The sequence below is a fragment of the Neovison vison genome, chromosome 8, assembly GCF_020171115.1.
Source record: "Neovison vison isolate M4711 chromosome 8, ASM_NN_V1, whole genome shotgun sequence".
Taxonomy (NCBI): domain Eukaryota; kingdom Metazoa; phylum Chordata; class Mammalia; order Carnivora; family Mustelidae; genus Neogale; species Neogale vison.
In genome coordinates, this window is record NC_058098.1 from 86641737 (window position 1) to 86657707 (window position 15971).

General features: G+C 38.3%; 1 protein-coding gene across 2 annotated transcripts in view; it reads right to left on the bottom strand.

Moving 5' to 3' along the window:
• SERTAD2 (SERTA domain containing 2) overlaps positions 1-15729 on the bottom strand; it is a 117698-nt gene extending 101969 nt beyond the window's left edge. For both annotated transcript variants that reach the window (XM_044264096.1, XM_044264097.1), the window contains exon 1: positions 15177-15729. The gene's annotated coding sequence lies outside the window, so the exon portion shown is untranslated. The remainder of the gene's footprint in view (positions 1-15176) is intronic.
• Between the last annotated feature and the right edge of the window lie 242 nt (positions 15730-15971).

Consider the following 15971-nt stretch of genomic DNA (forward strand, 5'->3'; position numbering starts at 1 on the left):
CGAAAGCCTTCCACTTATTTTAGGAAATGGCAAATACAATTTAAAAAAAAACCACCTTCTTATTCATCAATTATTCAAAAATAAAAGTCACAGTTTCTGCAAAGGAAGTGAAACTTAGGTCACCAGAACAGTTGCCAGAGGCCATATGAAATGATTAGTAGATCACACAGATGAACAAAAAGTAGTGGCAACGAGCACCTTTCCTCCATCACCCCCAACATTGATTCTTTGCCCATCTCCCTATCTAGTCATCACATGAGAGCAAAACATTAATATGAAAAAAAAAGAGGGGCAGATGTGTGGCTCAGTGGGTTAAGCCTCTGCCTTTGGCTCAGGTCATGGTCTCAGGGTCCTGGGATCGAGCCCCGCATCGGGCTCTCTGCTCAGCAGGGAGCCTGCTTCCTCCTCTCTCTCTCTGCCTGCCTCTCTGCCTACTTGTGATCTCTGCCCATCAAATAAATAAAATCTTTTAATGAATTAATAAATTAAAAATTAAAAGACTGGTCAAATGCCTTTATGTCTCTATTGGTGATCCTAAATTAGCCCAAATAGAAGATGCTTCAGTTATCATATTGCTCTTACTGTGCATAAGTATTTCAAAGAACAAACCCAAAAATTCACAACCCATGTCCACACAGCGCACTCACCACTTGGTAGTCACTATGTTAGCGATAACATGTGACAGGAGCCGCAGTGTGACTTGACCATGTCAAGAAGACAGGAGCGTCCCTGTACTACCAGGTTTTCATGCTCAGTTGGGAGAAAGACGTGCTGCACCACCAGGAGAGTCCATGACTTGGTTCATAATAAATCCAAATGTATGGCTAATTACAGACAAATTTTCTGACAATCAAGTTTTCCAATCATAACACAATTCCGATACTCTCAAATGACCCTTTGCTTTTGTCCAGCTATAATTTTTTTTTAAAAAATCACTTCTCAAAACTCAAGTTGACCATAAATATCCCCAAACACTTCATGACTTGGTCACATAGCATACAGTTAAAGATGTATAAACTGAATGGCACAATGCTCATTGTGGCAGAATGGACTGAAAGCCCTAAAATTTTCCATGGCAATAGGTCTTCCAGAAATAATAACAAAAATGATTCTCCAAGTATAATCTCTTTTCCAAATAACTTCTAAAAGCCACGGTAAATATATTATTCTTAGCTGGTCAAAAATCTTTCATTGATCATGCTGTGATTTTCAAAATAAGAACTGCATACAGAAAGTGAGAACAATAAATGACCTGAAACAAAAGCAGTTTGCCCTTAGAATCTATTCCATAGAACTTTAGAGCCCGCACATAAGAAGCCCCAAGACAGAATGCAGAAATCATAGAATCGAGAAACAAAGACGAAGCTCCAGCAATTACTCTATCATTAAAGTCCTCGGTAAAAAGAGGCAATTAACGCACTGCTCCCCAACCCACTATCACTTAGATTTTTGCTCTGTTCTCTCAAGAAGCACAGTTGAAACATTTCTCAGTAGGGAATTATAAAAGTTGAGTCAATCCCAACTGTTTAGCCTTGATTGGTTTTTACGTGCCTGATTGAGTGTCTGAAGACAGTAATACATGCTGATCCAACTACTAATTCCGGCAATTAGGATGGCCAACTGTATAGCTATGAACAAATGTTTCCTACGCATGTCTCTTCATATTATGGCAAAACCAGCCTTATTCTAGTTAGGAAATTAAATTTTAGTTTGAGCTTTTGGATCTCGATCTTTGCTTTCTTTTCATTTCTTTTTTTAACACTGGGTAGTGGAAATAAAAATAAAACTGGGTATTAGATGGGAAACAACAGCCATTTCACTTTTCATTTTAGCCTCTGAGCAACTGGTAGCAAACCTTAACTAAACAGTAAAAGCATTTGTTAAACAGCAAAGGGAATCCTGTCCACAAGACTTTCCGGCAAGGTACTAAAATTAAAAATCTGCCCAAACTAAACCAATTTTCATAAGTTATAATCATATGTCATCCTTTTTTAAAGTAACCAGCAGCAGTCTGAGGAAATGCAATAGAAATCTCAAACTTTTTTTTCCAAAATTCTAGCACTTTTAACTAAAGCGATAGCCACAGCATCCCTTATCTGGCTTCTTTAACAAAATTATAATTCATTTCAGAGTTCTGCTTTGATTGTGCTGCTTCATAATTAAACATTTATAGAACCTTCATTTGAGATGTATAAAAGCATCAACACACACTCAAGTAGTTCCTTTAAAAAATATCCCTCTGGGGGTGCCTGTTAGGCATCTGACTCTTGGTTTTCACTCAGGTCCTGTCCTAGGATCATGGGCTTGAGCCCCACATTGGGCGCACACTCAGCATGGAGTCTCCTTGGAATTCTCTTTCCCCTCCCTCCGCCCCTCCTGCCCTCACACATGTGCTCTCCTTCTCTCTCTCTCTGAAATAAATAAGTATATCAATCAATCAATCAAAATAGAAAATATCCCTCTAGCTGAAATGATTCATGCCAGCAGAAGTTTAAATTATGGAGGGAACCACTCAAAATCTGACCATTTTCAGCATTCACAGAGCCTACCAAATCAACAGATACCTCATCAACAAAATTAAAGACAAAGTGAAAAAACTGTAACAGAAAAAAAGATAAGCCAAGGTTCAGCATCTTCCAGGTTGGGAGAGACACTGGACTTGTCAGTTCAATTTTCTCACCATGAAGGTTAGCAGGAATTCAATATTTTACTTGAGGGGTCAAGAAGGAGCAATAACTTCCCTTTAAGAGTGATCCCATCACTTAGGAAGGAAATTCAAAAACATGGTGATGACCTTCCTGTGTGACTTGGTTGTAATAATTTTGCAGAATTTCACAGGTGTTTCAGAAGTGCCTTAGAGATTCCATAGGGAGAAAAATATGACAATCCTTCTCTACGTATTTTGAAAAGGACATGCCTGAACAAAGACCCTCCAGTGTTCACACATACTGGAAAACAAGATTTTGGAAGATGATTTTTCACACTGGGTGAAAGAAGGTTCAAGACAAGACCATTAAAAAAAAAAAGAGAGAGAGAGAGATTTGCTGGTAAACAAGATACAATTCTTTTTAGAAAGTAAGCTCTGAAGATGTCAGAATAGCTAAACTATGATGATAAGCCTAGATTTTCCCAAGGTATCAAAGATCTTATCTATCCTGGACAAATAAGACACTATATTTCAAATATAGCATTTTATTTTGCTGACTTTTTCACAGGTTGTGGTGCATTTATTTTAATAAAAGGGGAAAATCTATCTCAACCATGTTGTTTTTATGGATAGTGACATTAAAGAGATTTCTGCTCACATTTGATCTAGATCTTGATAAATATGTACTACCATTGACAGTTTCCCTTCCCTGGTGCTGCAGTAATATAAAGTGAAGCTGAAATATATAAGAAAAAATAAGATGGGCCAAAAGAGGTTAATGGAAGTATCTGACCAATCTGCAAAGTTCACATAAAATGTTCTGCCTTACATGCTGAGGTGAGAGGACACACAAGAGACCAGTTAAGGGAGAGTCACTTATAATGTGTTTACTAGTATGTAGTGTGGCAGTGTCAAAGAAGACAGAATTTGTTGTAAGATGAAAATGGGAGAAATAAAACAGGAACTAGCATTATTACCATCAGCTTTGTGTCTACTGCTTTACCTATTTTATGTCAGTTGATAATCATATAAGTAGATCTCATTGTTCCTATTTTACAGAAAAGAAAACTGAGGCTTGGAGGAGTAAGGAACATTGTTAGTGGTATACCTAATGTCCATTCCTCCCTCCTTCTCCCTAAGGAAACCCCAATCCAAGACACTGGTCTAGAAGTGAGCAGAGATGTCCAATCAGACAGAAAGACTGACAGTCCACACCTGTGGGGGTGGTTTCTGACTTCCTCTGAATCCCATAATGTATGGAGGTGAACCAGCTTGAGGAAGGAGCCCAAAGCAGAAGTTGGAAGTGGTAAGGAGTCTGGCATAGCGGGAAGATGCTGTAAGAACCTAAACCACAGAACTGACCAACTCCAGAGCCTGTCCCACCTCTGGATTTCTTGTGAAATAATTAATATCCTGATCACTCCAGTGAGCTTGAAGGTGGCTTCTGACAGCTTTCTAACTGATACAAAAATTTTATTTCTCCACGGTCACCAGAAGTAAGTGGCTGAGCAAGTGCCTAAACCAACATTGTTCTGGCTTGAAATTGGGCATTTTCCACTAAACTTCACTGTGGCACAAACTCTGGTAATGTCTGTTTTTTCTCATGACATGATCATGGATGTGAGAGCTGGGAAGGATCTTACCTCACCATTCATTAGGAAAATGCATTTATCTCATCAAAACATTTTAAGCAAACACAGAGAAAAAAAAATCCCTAGCAAGAATTCACAGAATTTCATATTCTGAAGAATTTCTCCTTTCATATGCATTTAATTTTTAGGAGAATCTGAATTCATAGGCCTTTAATAAATGGAATTTTAATAAATGCTCCTAAAGAGCATTCTCAGTTATTATTAATTTTCTTAGGTGTGATAATGGTATTGTGGTTATGTAGGAGAATGTCTTTATTCCCAGGAGATGCATACTGAAGCATTTAATGGTAAAGAGTCATGACGTCTAAAACCTATTTTCACATGGTACAATAAAGTATATATGTAGAGAAAAAAGAGAGAGTGAGCCATAAAGCAAATACAGTAAAAGGTTAATAATTACTGAGTCTAGATGGAATATGGGTGTTTGTTGACATTCTTCCAAGTTCTCTATGTCTGAAAGTTTTGCAGTAGAAAGTCTGCGTGTGGGGGAATGTGGTATGGGAAATAGAGTGCATGTACACTAGAATAATCTAGGGACTTAAAAAATACTTAAATGAAGGCCTCACCCCAGCATTGTGGCCTGGGCAAAAGTAATCCTAATGTGTATCATTGGCATGGTAGAAAGAGCCAGAACTTTGAATTCACAACTCTGATGGCCCCAATCCTGTAAAGACAACTTTAAAAATTTTTCTAGATTTTTTTTTTAAGATTTTATTTATTTATTTATCAGAGAGAGAGCAACAGCACAGAGAGTTGCAGGCTGAACAGGCAGAGCAGGCAGAGGGAGAAGCAAGCTCCCCACTGAGCGGGGAGCCCCATGTGGGACTCGATCCCAGGATCCTGGGATCATGACCTGAGCCAAAGACAGACGCTTAACCAACTAAGCCACCCAGGCATCCCACCATTTAACCTCTTTTAAGGAAAAGAAGGTCTTACCAAACTCATGTTCTTTACTTTATGCCAAAGATGAGTCATAACCTGTTAAACTATAAGGAAAGGAGGATTTCTTGAAAAATACACAACTCCAATTCTCTAAATTCAAATGTGTGCAATTTACTTAAAGATACTCCAGTGAGCCTTACATATAGAGAAAAGCTCTCTAAGGTCCCATATCTAAATTTCAGCTGCGCACAGGTTTCCTTAGTTCTATTTGTCTTTCTTAAAATATATGTGTCTGGAGTATGGGATAGAGGTGAATAAATGGTAGATTAAAGAGAGAAATAAAAAACAAATGACAAACTTTAAAATATATTTCTTATAATAGGGATTTTATCTTAAAATATACCTTATGACTTAAGTGGCTTTTTAAAGTTTTATTGATATCCAATAAATGCACAGATTTAAAATGTATAATCTGATAAGTTTTGACATATGTATATATCCCTGAAACCATCATAGCAATCAAGATAATGAATATAACCATCTTAGGCAGCCTTTTTAATCAAATAGATGTGTGATGGCTCTTTAGTCTTCAGGAAAAGAAATTCTTTTTTTTCTTCAAAGATTGTATTTATTTTTATTTGTCAGAGAGAGAGAGAGCACAAGCAGGGGGAGCGGCAGGCAGAGGGAGAAGTAGGCTCCCTGCTCAGCCTATGCGGGGCTCAATCCCAGGGTCCTGGGATCATGACCAGAGCCGAAGGCAGAAGCTTAACTGACTGAGCCACGTGGGTGTCCCCAGAAAAAGAAACTCTTGATAGAAATTGTTACTTAAAAAAACAACAACAATAAAGAAATCTATACAGAAGTGTCCAAATACTTTCATCAACAGATAAAATAGACATTGATGCTTTGGATTTTTTTCCCTTTAATTTAAATCTAAGAAAAAAGCATTTGATGTGTTATTCAATCTTAGATTCATGTCCAAGTAAACAAACAAATGTACTCTAAAAACAAAGAGATTCTTCATATTTTCAAATATCCAGGGAAATGAAAACAAAAGCCACAGGCACACAGCATTATGTTTGAGAATTTAAATACACATATTGAGAATTTTGACTAATTCTGAAGCAAAACAATTTAGAAAGATTACATCTACATATTACAGCAATACATACAGACTTCCTAAATTTGGCATATTAGGCCCAGAACATGCTGATCTCACAGGCAGGGCTGCTCCAGACAAACTAAGGAAGAGCGCATCTCCAGTAACGGCCAAAAGTCTCAGTCCACCCTTCTTACCTCCCCTCTCCGTGTTTCTTCCACTTTTCAGGAAACTCCCCTGGTACATATGGTCCTCATTAATATATCAGTCTTCCCAAACCTATGGAAGATTTTGGCCTCAAGAACCTAAACCATACCCACGGTGTCTATATATATATTCCATTCTCGGGCACAGTTTCTGCTTCCTACAGGCACTGCTAGTGAATGAAAGCAATGGCTAGGATGTGAGCTCCACTCCCTCTCCTTTCCCTTCCTTGCTGAGCAGCTGCAATAGCTAGAAAGAGGACTGCACTGTCCTTAGGGGCCTAAGCACAAAGAAAGCCTGCTAACTGTCTCTGCCCCAACTGAACAGGAAAGATGGAGTCCCATGAAGGCCAGCCAGGGCCTCCAGAAGGCAAGTTCTTTGGACCTAGGACTAAGCTTACTACTGCAGCCCTCAGGAGACTTCCCATCAACCTAAACCCCATATTGCCTAATACAAGGGAGTTAATGTTCATGTGGCGATCTTTTGTCTCCCCAAACGGACTGTGAACATCATTATGAACAGGCGCCACGTCTTATTGGTCTCTGATACGCCCAAGCACTGGGGACGTGTATCAAATATTTATGAATAAAAATTTTAAAATAATTATATTATATGATATCATATCATATCATATCATGCTATTTGTACTGCAAAAACATTTAGATATATCTACTTTAATGTCTGAGGTAGAAATGTATACTAAGGGTTTTATTTGTTTAAGAAATTACATGTTTTTTTTTTTTTTAAAGATTTTATTTATTTATTTGACAGAGATCACAAGTAGGCAGAGAGGCAGGCAGAGAGAGAGGAAGGGAAGCAGGCTCCCTGCCGAGCAGAGAGCCGGATATGGGGCTTGATCCCAGGACCCTGGGATCATGACCTGAGCTGAAGGCAGAGGCTTAACCCACTGAGCCACCCAGGCACCCCAAGAAATTACATGGTTTTGACAATCACAGAAACGAAAAATTAGTTCTTTACATACACTAGACAGAGCAAACTGAAGATTTTCTTGTTAATTGTGCAATATAGCTGAGATGACTACATTTCCATTGTGCAATTTTCAGCATTACACATTTTTTTCAGACTCTGTCACAAAGAAAACAAAGCAAAGGAAGAAAACATCTTTACAAGTGTAAGAAGGGGCGCCTGGGTGGTTTAGTCAGTTAACCATCTGCCTTCAGCTCAGGTCACGATCTGGGGTGCTGGGATTGAGCCCTGCATAGGGCTCCCTGTTCCACAGGGAGACTGCTTCTTCCTTGCCCTCTGCCCCTCCATGCTGTTCATGCGGGCCCTACCTCTCTCTCAATAAATAAACAAATAAATCTTTAAAATAAATAAAAGTATAAAGAAAACCAAGGAGAAATTTCAAACCCTAACCAGTGGTAAGTTTCCCAGGGTTCATAAATGAGGATGATTTCCAGATTTCTAGTGGAAACATCTAGCAACATTATAGGTGTTTAATATTTCAACTCAAACACAAATGATAATTGTCCATTTAAATGGAGTTTTGTTTTAGGAGTTGGGTTTCTTTTACACCAAGTTGGAGGACATAAAATCCATACAAAGAAATCTTCCCTTTTTCTTTTTTTCAGAATAGTACACAATGTTTAGTTATGACTACTCTGTATAGTAAATAATAAGCTCTATACACACCACAGTGGTTTGGAATGTAATTTCTACAAGGACAGGAATATTTGTCCCTTTTCTCCACTGCTATAATATATGTACCTAGTAAGAACAGCTGGTACATAGTAAGTGTTCAGTAAATATCTGTGGAATAAACTGAATAAATGAATAAATGGAGATAAGGAATGGGATAAAGTGTTCAAAAAAAAGCAAAGAAAAAAAGAATAAAAGGTCAAACTTTTCTGAGGCATAGGTTTCACAAAGTACAATTTCTGGAAAAATATCTTATTTAATCAACTCTAAAATGCAGTTTATCTAATCTTATATTTGAATTGTTAAAATTAAAAAGTAACAATGGACTGTTATCTAACTCAAAAGGAGGAGTCATTTTCTTTAATCAAATTGAAAGGTTTTCTAGTACTGATGCCTGAATAATGTCAGATATTTAGGGAAACTATTAAACATTCTCTCCAAATCAATGGATTCAGGTCCTTAGGAAACTTTCTACTCAAAGGATTTTTATGTAAATCTCTTTTGTTTAAAAATCCATATTCATTTTCATACCCTTTGATTTTCTGGGTGAAAAGAACCCTTAAAATCAAAACAAAAGTTAACTCAAAGGGATACATTTCATTTGAGTTGAAGCCATGGAAGACAATAAAGCTGATGGTTACTTCACCAGGAACCATTAATCATTCAACAATGGTGAACCCTGGAAAACCTCACAGTGGACATGGTCTGATGTTCTGTCTGGTTTTAAGGAATTAACAACAAAACAAAACAAAGGAGCTGCTCTTCCCATCTAACGTGATGTTCTCAGGCCAGCCACCCCCAGCGTGGTCAGGTGGCGATGGTCATTGCTGAGACAGTTCCAGAGCTCACCAGCACCCCTGGACGCGGAGCAAAAGGAGGACAACAAAGCTGGGATGCTGGAGATGTTTCAAGGTAATGTGCACAGAAAAAATGCTGTGGGTATTCCCCGATAAAAGAGATTAACAGAAAAAGCCGTAAATAATAAATATGTCAGAGTTTTCCCTTTTCGCCACCTCATATAAGCTTGGTTGCAGGTTTACAAAATAGCCACTGAAGTTTTGTGTAGATAAGATGATCAGAGAGCTCATCTGTTGAGATAAAGCAAAGCAAATTTTCTATACAGAAAATTTTATATTTTTCTTCAGTTTCATAAAAGCAGAATAAACTAAATGAAGACCCTTACTTCATACCTTATATAGAGGCAAAGGCAAAAAAGAGCTTAAGAAAAAACCTGCTGTGATTGAGAGAAAAGAAACCAACGCAAAAAGAAGATGGGTGCAAATAAGAAAGATGCTGCATTAAAAGAAAGACAAACTCCTAGAAACACTAAGAAAACTGAAAACAATTGTAGGACAAAAGGACGCGGGTTGTGAAAAACAGATCAAATTTTTAAAAAGGATGGATGGTTTTGATCCTTTTATTTAATATGTTAAAAGTAAACATTCACTACTATAGAGTTATACATACCACCACACAAAATTATAAACATCAATGCAGACTTTAAGTTCAAAAGGTAAGAAGAAATCTGATCATTCCAAGTTTCTATCAGTTGGAAACTGAACAATAAGAACAAAAGGACAATATATTTTTAAAAAGTTGCTTTCTGCTTAGCAACCTTGCATTTGAGGATCACTGTTCCCTATGCTTAATATTAAGTGGGATAAATAATATTTCTCATATGTCCCACTCATCTTGATAGGTTTTACTCTGAGTACATTGGAATTTCATTTCCACTTTAAAAAAAAGTGAGTAACATTATGAGGTTGTAAAAACTCTCCTCTAACAATCAGAGAGAGGAAAAGCTAAATACAAAGAAACTTACATAATGTGCTAACTCTGGGCTTTTGACTTTTAAAGACAGCTAAATCACTTTCAGGGACAAAAGGGGGGAAAAAAAAAACTAGTTGCTTAACACACAGCCTTTCTACATGTGTCTTCACTCACCTTCCTAAATAAAAGATGAGCTGGAATAAATAAAAACCTCCAAGCCACTAAACATATTCTGAAATGTGCACATTTCACTGCATTCGAGGTACAAAATAAATGAGCATACAGCCAACTAATCCTTTTGAAATTTAAAAGTAAATGATGTGATTAATTTTTCTTTTTGAATATACTTCTAATGGAATCTGATATATCGAACACTTTTTTCCTGCAATGCATGAGCAGGTTTTACAAACTTTAACTTAATAAAATGAGTTATCTCCTCAATACATACATTGTTCTTCAACATCAACATCTGCTATAACTCAGGATACACCAAAATTCAGTGTTAACATTAATATCTCATTCAATTAAACCAAAGTTCCTTGTCTCTTTAAAAGGTACCTTATATATTCTTGTGAACACACCAGTAAGAAGTCTCTTCAAATAAGAAGTTAAAAGGAAAAATGCCCTTCAGACAAAAGATCTAAAAGGTTACGATTTTTAAAGAATGATTAAAAAAATCCATTTCTAAATGCTAATGTTTATTTTGTATTTGCTTGCATTTTGTCCTTCTCCAATGCTTTTAAAAAGCACTTACAACCCCTACAACGTACTCTCAGAGTGAGGGCAGCGTAACTGCCTTCCCTCTTCCCACTGAAAGGGTAAGAACATGGAGAGCAGTGGAAGTGAAGTGTAAGGTTCAAGGTCACGTGCCAATCAGTAGCACTGCTCAGCCTAGAACTCCATGGACCTCAATTCTAAGTTTGTCCGTAGATAATGCATCTATTATTTTCCTCTTCTTTTGATCACTAACAGATTACACAGTTACCCATTTTCTTAAGGTTAGAAGACAAGGATATAAATCATAAGTCCTAGAAGTTATTTCTATCCCTCTCTCCTCTTCTTTCCACAGTTCTTCACCAGAAACATTGTTTTAAAAGTTGGAGACATCATATACATCTGTAAAATACCAATAAATATTCCAATGCCTTCACAAAAATGTCAAGGGAAAGAGATATGAGCTACAGAAACAACATCATGTTAAAATGTGTCAAGTGAAAAATAAGCAGCTTTCCATCTCACAGAACAGACACTGAAGTGTAGTTTCTAAGGCCTTAAGTTAGCATTTTTAAGTTTCATTTGATTTTGGCTGCTTTAAAAGTGCAGGGATTAAAAAAAAAAAGGGCAAGTTGGGGTGCCTGGGTGGCTTAGTGGGTTAAAGCCTCTGCCTTTGGTTCAGGTCATGATCCCAGGGTCCTATGATCAAGCCCCGCACCGGGCTCTCTGCTCAGAAGTGAGCCTGCTTCCCTCCCCGCCCCCTCTCTCTCTATGCCTGCCTCTCTGCCTACTTGTGATCTCTGTCTGTCAAATAAATAAATAAAAATCTTTTTTTTTAAAAAAAAAAAAGGGCAAGTTTACTGAATTAATTATTTTAGCCAATAAAAATTCAATATATTCAACTAAATTGGGTAACTGATGATTCAGTTAAACAAAGGATTATGTATGTAAAAATATCCACAGTGTAGTAGATAGTTCACATATTTGAAAACTTTTAACAATGTTATGAAACACTGTACACTTCTGAGCAGATCAGTATTCAGGTTTCTTTGCTGAGGATATCTCTTTCATGAAAGCCATTTCTTGCATTTTATCACTTCAGAGGGCACAGTGATTAAACTGCATTTTATTGACAAGTAAAACAGAATGATTCTATAAATGAAGCAGTTGGTAGGCCCCATCAATTTTGCTTATTTAAAAAAAATATATTCCCTAATTGTATAATGCCTATTAAGTATGCAGTTAACTTTAAAGTTTAAATGTTTTACTCACTAATTACATATACCGCCTTTATGATTCCTATTACACAATTTACTGTTTCAAAAGTTAATTATTTATTTATTTTTAAAGATTTTATTTATTTACTTATTTATTTGAGAGAGAGAGAAAAAGCAGGAGTAGTGAGGAGGGGCAGAGGCAGAGGGAAAGGGAGAAGCGGACTCCCCACTTAGCAGGGAGCCCCAACACAGGGCTCCATCCTAGGACCCTGGGATCATGACCTGAGCCAAAGACAGACACTCAACCAACTGAGCCGCCCAGGTGCCCCAAAAGTTAGTTATTTAAAGACTGCTCAAGAAAAAGAGTTTCACTCTTGAATGGAAAGAGAAAGATTTGGCCCTTAAGGAAATGATACTACTTTATTTTCACAGTGTGAGTATGATAAATTCTCTTTACTATTATTAATTCTGAAGTCAATAACAAGATCATATCATCATTTGGGACATTCAAAATATAATTTGTATAATTCATATTAATTATAATAACATCCAACTTAGTGACAGAAAGTTTGGGAGACACAAAGTCTTACAATAAAACATGGACATGTCAGATAACAAAGAAAGATACTGAATATGTACTTTTTAGACTGTTTTAAGTTTAATTTTCAAAATGAAAATATGTTCTTACTAAAACATAAGTTATACTGTAATTCCCCTCATTTATTCTATTTACAAAAATAGTAATTGAGAATACAAAAATTCAATTCTGCAATACAAATAATAGTATTCTCCACACTATCACTATCACTTATGTCACTCAACCACTCATAAACAACTTGAGAATAATAATATTTAATTTACTATACAGAATTCATTAAGCTTCTTTGTGTGCCCAGCACTCTGCTAGGCACTAGAGATTAATTTACAGATACAACACTATTCTTATCCTCAAAGAGCTTTCTGTTTAGTAGAGTAGAAAATCACAGTTAACAGTAAACGTGTGATAAGTACCATTATAATAGAGGTATATACATTCTGTTATGCAAATTTAAATAAAAGATGGAGGACTCAACTCATCCAATGACTAAATTTCAGAGAGACTCACATAAACTCCAGTTTAAAAGTATAAATCTAACAAAACATCATGCATAATGATAAGAATTCTGCTTATTTCATTGACAGTAATAAATCTTTATCTTTTTTTTTTTAAAGATTTTATTTATTTATTTGACAGAGAGAGATCACAAGTAGATGGAGAGGCAGGCAGAGAGAGAGAAATATAGGGAAGCAGGCTCCCTGCTGAGCAGAGAGCCCAACGCGGGGCTCGATCCCAGGACCCTGAGATCATGACCCGAGCCGAAGGCAGCGGCTTAACCCACTGAGCCACCCAGGCGCCCTAAATCTTTATCTTTACCAAAAATTTACTTCTAAAAAAATACAGGCCAACCACGTTTCAAGATATGCAAGGAACAATAGAGAAATAAATTTAAAAAGACGTATCAAACACTAATCAAGATCTTTGCATATATTAACTCATTCTAACCTCACAATAACCATCTGAAGCAAACGCTGCTATTATACCCATTTTACAGATGAGGAATCTTTCAAGTTAACTTGACCAAGGTCACAAAGAGAACAAGAGGAAATTCTGGGACTTGAACCTAAAGAGTCTAGTCCTGAAGGCCACACTTATAATCACTACATGAGATATTCTCTCTGTAGATGGTGGTGATGATGGGACAGCTAATACCCGATGCTCTGTGACATGCACTCTCTTATTTACCTTTACAGCAACCCTCTGAGGAAAAGTCATCCTTACCACTTGAAGGAGAAAACCAGCACAGGCCAGGATTGAAACTTGCCCAAGGTCAGACAGCCATCAAGATTTAAACTAGGCAGCAGGGCTCTACTGTACTATAAGGCCTCTTATTGATTCAGTCTTAGATTCATGAAAAAGGCCACAAGAAAAAATGTATTAAACAATTCCAAAAGGCTCTGTATAAGTCTTCCTGAAACACTTTGCAAGGTTTGGGGGCTTATGACAAGCGTTTCCTTACGATAGCATTTACATTTGAGTCAACATTACTACTTTGGGTTGATCATAAACACATTTCTGCTCTTTAAAAAGAAATCTTTCTGTAGAAACTTGGCAGATTTCAGAACAGGAACAGTCTATTCTTTAAAATTAAATTTAGTAACAACTTATTCTGGTTAGTCTGAAAGAGAAGGAGAGAATGAACTACTAAGAGGCCTTTCCTGTACTTTAATATTTCAAAACATGTTTGGTTTGGCCTAATTTGAATCTTGTGGACAACTAGACCAGAACTTGATTCAAAAAGAGTACTACCATTTTAAATAGGCTGAATTCTCACAAGTGACCTCAGAAGCCAATTCAGAGTAACTATTTCTCATAATTTCTCCTTTTATCTCAAATTAAATATTAAAGATGCATAAGGCAAATATTAAAGATCCATATATTCTCATAAAGCATATATGGGCAGCAGGTACGTGTACCTTTGAGTCACCCAACACCAAGAAACCAAATCCAATTTTACAAAATTCTGTAACATGACATTGCTTAAGAGCAATGAAGTATACAAAAAATGGATATCAAAAGAAAAAAATCCATATTTATCCTTAACACATCCCACTGTGCCCAGGGACTGAGAGATTAAAAATTCTGTGTGGTAATGCCTCGCTTGAAAAGAGGTGAGATAAAGATGAAGTGTCAACCTGGATTTCCACCTTACCTTGCTTTCCTCCAACAGGTTCAAAGACTTCATAGTCTTTAACACTGAATTCATATTTTTTTTCAAAAGGGAACCCATAAAACTATTTTAAAATAAAAATACTAAGCCATGCCCACTAGGCAACCTGTCTTCCTTTGCTCTAATCTCCACCACATTCAAATCAGAAATATCTTTTGCTTTGCCTTTATTAAATAAAAGTTTAACTTTGATTTAGAGTAAAATGTACCCATTAGACGTTTTACACTTTTGGCAGGTCATAGAGTCTATTAGATCCCATCGCTGACTATTACCGCTCACTTAGCATCCTAAAAACAGAAAACATGCCAATACCGCTCATTTTATAAGCGTTATAATGCCCCGATGCTGGAAGTCTGGCAATACCTAGAAATACAGCAAAGCTGGTGAATAAGGAGTCGAGGGGCGGAGGGAAGAGGGAGCGAAAAGGGAGCGAGGGAGGGAGGCAGTCGCCACCTCAAATCCACGCCGGACCAGGAACCTCCTGCCACAACGTGACCCCAGCCCACCCCAAAGTGGACCGGCTACATTTTTCCAGATCCCCCCAAAACCTGAGACGGTACTCACCCTTCTGCAAAGAAGTCGGCACCGGGTCCAGCTCCGAGACGGGTCCGGGTGGCAGCGAGGGAGGGGATGTCTGGGCTGTGGGCGGGGGGTGTCGGTGCGTCACTCGAGTGCAGGACGGTGAGTTCGAGGGGTGGGAGCGGAGAGGAGCAAGGCAATCAAGTCACCGCCGAAAAAGGAGGAGGGGAAACGGGGGTGGGGGTAGAGAGCCCCTTCCCTAAAATAAACCAACCTGCCCCTGCGACCCCCTGCCCCAGGGAGGGAAAATAAATCAGGGGAAATAATAGACTGACAAATAAATCTCTAAAACGACGAGGAGCGAGGAACAGACTTTAATTTAAAGGGGGGAAATTGAGCGAGGGCTGGAGGGGAGATAGAGAGAAGTGGCTCTGGATCTATCCCATGCCTTTGCAGTCCCCAAGCAGAGGAGGCTGGCAGAGGGGAAGTTGCCGCGGCTCCTGAGGAGAGGGAGGAGGAGGAGGAGGAGGAGGTTACACCGTAACAAGTACAGACAGACAGCCATGGATCAGAGGGGCGCTGCGAGCAGGGGCGGCCGCGGCGGGGCGAGCGGCGGCGGCGGCGGCAGCACCCCCTGCTCGACTCGCTCAAGACATTTAATTGGATTGATGGGTTGTGCAGTGACTCACAGACTTTACAGAGTCGTACAGCAGTCCCCGCCTAGCTGGACAGGGGAGATGCGGCGGGGACGGGCGGGGAAAGGGGGCCGAGGAAGCGCCGGGAGGGGAGGAGGCGACTGAGAGGGCGAGGCGTTGGGGGGGCGGGGAGCGGAGCGGAGAG